Raw genomic sequence first — 6,107 nt, forward strand, 5'->3', positions numbered from 1 at the left:
GGGAGCGAGTGTGCGGAGGGGGGGGAGCGAGTGTGCGGAGGGGGGGGAGCGAGTGTGCGGAGGGGGGGGGAGCGAGTGTGCGGAGGGGGGGGAGCGAGTGTGCGGAGGGGGGGGGAGCGAGTGTGCGGAGGGGGGGGGAGCGAGTGTGCGGAGGGAGCTTGCAGAAGGAGAGGGGGAGGGAGAGTGCAGAGGGAGAGGGGAGGGAGGAGGGACAGTGCAGAGGGAGAGGGGAGAGGGGAGGGAGGAGGGAGAGTGCCGAGGGAGAGGGGAGAGTGCAGAAGGAGAAGGGAGGGAGAGGGGAGAGTGCAGAGGGTGGAGGGAGAGGGGAGAGTGCAGAAGGAGAGGGGAGGGATGAGAGAGTGCAGAAGGAGAAGGGAGGGAGAGGGGAGAGTGCAGAAGGAGAAGGGAGGGAGAGGGGAGAGTGCAGAAAGAGAGGGGAGGGAGAGGGGAGAGTGCAGAGGGAGAGGGAAGAGTGCAGAGGGAGAGGGGAGGGAGGAGGGACAGTGCAGAGGGAGAGGGGAGGGAGGAGGGAGAGTGCCGAAGGAGAAGGGAGGGAGAGGGGAGAGTGCAGAAGGAGAAGGGAGGGAGAGGGGAGAGTGCAGAAGGAGAGGGGAGGGAGAGGGGAGAGTGCAGAAGGAGAAGGGAGGGAGAGGGGAGAGTGCAGAGGGTGAAGGGAGGGAGAGGGGAGAGTGCAGAAAGAGAGGGGAGGGAGAGGGGAGAGTGCAGAGGGAGAGGGAAGAGTGCAGAAGGAGAAGGGAGGGAGAGGGGAGAGTGCAGAAGGAGAGGGGAGGGAGAGGGGAGAGTGCAGAAGGAGAGGGGAGGGAGAGGGGAGAGTGCAGAAGGAGAAGGGAGGGAGAGGGGAGAGTGCAGAGGGTGAAGGGAGGGAGAGGGGAGAGTGCAGAAGGAGAAGGGAGGGAGAGGGGAGAGTGCAGAGGGTGAAGGGAGGGAGAGGGGAGAGTGCAGAAGGAGAGGGGAGGGAGAGTGTGTATGAAGGAAAAGTGCAGGTTTCTGGGTTAGTTGGATGGAATTTTGGGAATGACGGGGTGTGTGATGGAGTTATTCCTGGGATGTGGGCTGTGTTTTCGGGAATGATGAGGGGGTGTGTGATGGAGTTATTCCTGGGATGTGGGCTGTGTTTTCGGGAATGATGAGGGGGTGTGTGATGGAGTTATTCCTGGGATGTGGGCTGTGTTGAGTTCCCTTATATCCCCAGCAGGGGCGGTGGTTCCTGAAAGGACAATCGTTTTATTGTGTGTTGTGTTTATTTTGCATCCTGTGGTGCTGACTGTTCAGGAGCACCCAGCTCATCCACTGCCTGTGTCACCAGGCTGCTAACCTCAGCACAGTGCTGTGTGTGGGACATTGTCATAGGAAGTACTTCTGAAATGTAGTCACTGTTGTAATGTAGGAAACGCAGCAGCCAATTTGTGCACAGCAAGATCCCACAAACAGCGATGTGACAATGACCTAGATCAGTTGTCTTTTTTGTGTGATGTTGGTTGAGGGATAAATATTGTTCCCAGGACCCTGGGGAAAACTCCCTTGTTCTTCCAGTAATGGCGGCAGGATCTTTAACATCCACCAGAGAGGTATGGCGGCTCAGCTGAAAGACAGTTCCCTGGTGCCAGGACTGAAGGGGAGCTGCACTGTCAGCTTGCATTACAGGCTGCAGTCTTTTCAGTGGGGCTGGAATGCGGGAGAGTGCACAGGACAGATCCTCAGTGAGATTCCGGTCCGGGAACTCGGGAGAGTGCACAGGACGGATCCTCAGTGAGATTCCGGTCCGGGAACTCGGGAGAGTGCACAGGAAGGATCCTCAGTGAGATTCCGGTTTATTCTCTTCACTTTACCCAGTTTGGAGAGAGGGAGGGAGGGAGCGAGTGAGTTTACACTGGACGAGAATGTCTCGATTACTGCCTTTGGCTCCGTTTACATGTGTTTAAAGGGGCTGGTTTGATTGATTTGAGTGTATGCTGCTTGGGAAAATCATTGGATAAATACTTGAAGGGGAAAAATTTGCAGGAAAGAGCGGAGGGAGTGGGACTAATGGAATAACTCTTTCAAAGAGCTAGCACAGGCACAATGGACTGAATGGCCGTCTCCTGTGCTGTATGATTCTGAGATTCTAATGGGTCCCCCTTCAGCAGAGGGAAGCTGCAATGAGATAGCCGCGAGTGAAAGGTCCCAGATTAGAATTTGAAAAAGATCTTAACTCTTCAATCTTAATCTCCTCCTGCAGGTTCCATTACCAGCTGAGGCCCTGGTCCTGGAGTCTTTCTGTGTAATGGGTATTGGGAATGGGGCATGAGGCAGGTCATGACCTTTTACTCAGAGCCCCATGAGGTCAGTGATAATGTGAGAGACATGGAGGGTGAGCCCTTGGAGTAGGATTCAAGACACTGAGGCCAATGTTGTTCCCTGGGGGTGTGGGCGGGGCTCTCCTGCTCCCAGGGGCTCACTCCCTCCGGGCGGGGCTCTCCTGCTCCCCGGGGCTCACTCCCTCCGGGCGGGGCTCTCCTGCTCCCCGGGGCTCACTCCCTCCGGGTGGGGTTTTCCTGGTCCCCGGGGCTCACTCCTTATCCGGGCAGGGCTCACTCCCTCCGGGCGGGGCTCTCCTGCTCCCCGGGGCTCACTCCCTCCGGGCGGGGCTCTCCTGCTCCCCGGGGCTCACTCCCTCCGGGTGGGGTTTTCCTGGTCCCCGGGGCTCACTCCTTATCCGGGCAGGGCTCACTCCCTCTGGGCGGGGCTCTCCTGCTCCCCGGGGCTCACTCCCTCCGGGTGGGGTTTTCCTGGTCCCCGGGGCTCACTCCTTATCCGGGCAGGGCTCACTCCCTCCGGGCGGGGCTCTCCTGCTCCCCGGAGCACACTCCCACACAGGATGATCCAATTAATTTTTGAGGCTTTAGGATTGTGACAAACAGAGGCACCAGGTGGAGCTGTTTGCAAACATATTTGCGACAATTCAGAATTCAAAAGATTTGAAATGAATTTTAAAATCATTTGTCAGGATTAAACATAACTCCAATGAAGGAGAGAAGATGAATGACTTTCAGGTGACCCCGTTAAATGTGTAGACCAGGATTGGACTGCTTTAAGAATGCTCCAGAATGATTTATTGCACAAACGATTACCTCTACTTTTGGAACTATTTCTTATTCGTGTTATTTCCTTTGGGTTAAACGAACGTTTCGAACAAACTTCCTGCACTAACGTCTCACCATGCAGCTCACAGACTAAACTGACTGGGTAACAGGAGAGGGAATCAACTGCTGTTCCTATCCCTCATCACTGACCACAACCACCACTGCATTCAGTGAGAGAGTCGGTGTGTGTGGAACTGTACCCTAGTGAGAATCAGTGTGTGTGGAACTGTATCCCAGTGAGAGTCTGTGTGTGTGGAACCCGTGCCCCAGTGAGAGTCAGTGTGTGTGGAACCCGTGCCCCAGTGAGAGTCAGTGTGTGTGGAACCCGTGCCCCAGTGAGAGTCAGTGTGTGTGGAACTGTACCCCAGTGAGAGTCAGTGTGTGTGGAACTGTACCCCAGTGAGAGTCAGTGTGTGTGGAACTGTACCCTAGTGAGAGTCAGTGTGTGTGGAACTGTACCCCAGTGAGAGTCAGTGTGTGTGGAACTGTACCCTAGTGAGAGTCAGTGTGTGTGGAACTGTACCCCAGTGAGAGTCGGTGTGTGTGGAACTGTACCCTAGTGAGAATCAGTGTGTGTGGAACTGTACCCCAGTGAGAATCAGTGTGTGGGGAACTGTACCCTAGTGAGAATCAGTGTGTGTGGAACTGTACCCTAGTGAGAATCAGTGTGTGTGGAACTGTACCCCAGTGAGAGTCAGTGTGTGTGGAACTGTACCCTAGTGAGAGTCAGTGTGTGTGGAACCCGTATCCCAGTGAGAGTCAGTGTGTGTGGAACCCGTGCCCCAGTGAGAGTCAGTGTGTGTGGAACTGTACCCCAGTGAGAGTCAGTGTGTGTGGAACTGTACCCCAGTGAGAGTCAGTGTGTGTGGAACTGTACCCTAGTGAGAATCAGTGTGTGTGGAACTGTACCCCAGTGAGAGTCGGTGTGTGTGGAACTGTACCCTAGTGAGAATCAGTGTGTGTGGAACTGTACCCCAGTGAGAGTCAGTGTGTGTGGAACTGTACCCTAGTGAGAGTCAGTGTGTGTGGAACCCGTATCCCAGTGAGAGTCAGTGTGTGTGGAACCCGTATCCCAGTGAGAGTCAGTGTGTGTGGAACTCGTGCCCCAGTGAGAGTCAGTGTGTGTGGAACCGTACCCCAGTGAGAGTCTGTGTGTGTGGAACCGTACCCCAGTGAGAGTCAGTGTGTGTGGAACCCGTACCCCAGTGAGAGTCAGTGTGTGTGGAACTGTCCCCCAGTGAGATGACTTTGACTCGGATACGGTGTAACATTTCCTGCTTTATTTGGGGGTTTTCAGACAGTGAATGTTATTATTCAGCTGAAGTTAAAACCTGTTGCCGAGCGTTTCAGAGCTGGAGTCTTTTGGACCAGCTGAAGTATGTTTAAACAGACTGAGGAACTGGGGGCCATCACACACTCACCACAGTTGTGGAGAAGGCCTTTCAATGATTGTCTTTTCAAATTGTTTCTCCTGGTGTAGCAGAAGCACTGGAGAATGAGTTTGAAAAGTATTTTGGCCAATGTTTAAGCTGAAGAGGCCCCGTCGGGGAGGGAAAGGAATGGAAATGGTGAGGTGAGGCAGGGTCCACAGAGATGGCCTCAGGGTTGGGATTGAAAAGCCTGAAGGAGACAGGAAAGTGAGAGGGTTGGAGTTAGACAGGGAAGGGTGTTATGAATCTTGACGTTCACCCTCAGTGGAGAGTGTGTGTTACATGGGGATTTGGAGAAACCCGAGGAGGGAGTTCAAACATTCCTGCCCAAGAGATGGGCCTGGAAAGGGTGGGTTATTCTCTGCTGGTTCCACTGGCCCAGACCAGGCCTCGGCTGGTTGTTGTGGTAAGGAGTTACTGATAAAGGAATGGGCCTGAGCACGAGCATCATACACAGCTCAGGCCCTCTCCCTGTTTAATTATTTTAAAAAGAACTTTGCATGCAGATTTGAGTTTTAAAATATAACGTTTCTTTCAGTAGTTGACACTATTTGACCTTTCTGACAATTATCTCACTTTCTCTGTGTGTTTCTTGATTGAATGTTGTATGATTTTGAACAGGAGGAGGCTTTTGTGCAGCCCTTGATTCAGAGAGTGTTTGGGGAAAGCAAACTGTTTCAGTGTGACTTGTGTGCAGATTCAGGGAGCAGCTCTTTCTGTCAGGCCTGGTACCAATGACAGATAGACAAAGCTTTTCATTAAAACTGAACTGGACCCTGAAAGAGAAACCGCCTTCTGTTTGCATTTTATTTTTGTTCCAACACAAAGACTCTCAACAGCCAATAGGAACATACACAGCAGTGGGAGTCAGTGATCAGGAGCGCTCCCTCAGTACTGACCCTCCGACAGAGCAGCGCTCCCTCAGCACTGACCATCCGACAGTGCGGAGCTCCCTCAGTACTGACCCTCCGACAGTGCAGCACTCCCTCAGTACTGACCCTCCGACAGTGCAGCACTCCCTCAGCACTGACCCTCCGACAGTGCGGAGCTCCCTCAGTACTGACCCTCAGACAGTGCAGCACTCCCTCAGTACTGACCCTCCGACAGTGCGGCGCTTCCTCAGCACTGACCCTCTGACAGTGCGGCACTCCCTCAGTACTAATCCCCGACAGTGCGGCGCTCCCTCAGTACTGACCCTCCGACAGCGTGGCGCTCCCTCAGTACTGACCCTCCGACAGTACGGCGCTCTCTCAGTACTGACCCTCCGACAGTGCGGCGCTCCCTCACTACTGACCCTCCGACAGTGCGGCACTCCCTCAGTACTGACCCTCCGACAGTGCGGCACTCCCTCAGTACTGACCCTCCGACAGTACGGCGCTCTCTCAGTATTGACCCTCCGACAGTACAGCACTCCCTCAGTATTGACCCTCCGACAGTACGGCGCTCTCTCAGTATTGACCCTCCGACAGTGCAGCACTCCCTCAGTACTGACCCTCCGACAGTGCGGCACTCCCTCAGTACTGACCCTCCGACA

This window comes from Heterodontus francisci, unplaced genomic scaffold (genome assembly GCF_036365525.1).
Source record: "Heterodontus francisci isolate sHetFra1 unplaced genomic scaffold, sHetFra1.hap1 HAP1_SCAFFOLD_1600, whole genome shotgun sequence".
Classification (NCBI taxonomy): Eukaryota; Metazoa; Chordata; class Chondrichthyes; order Heterodontiformes; family Heterodontidae; genus Heterodontus; species Heterodontus francisci.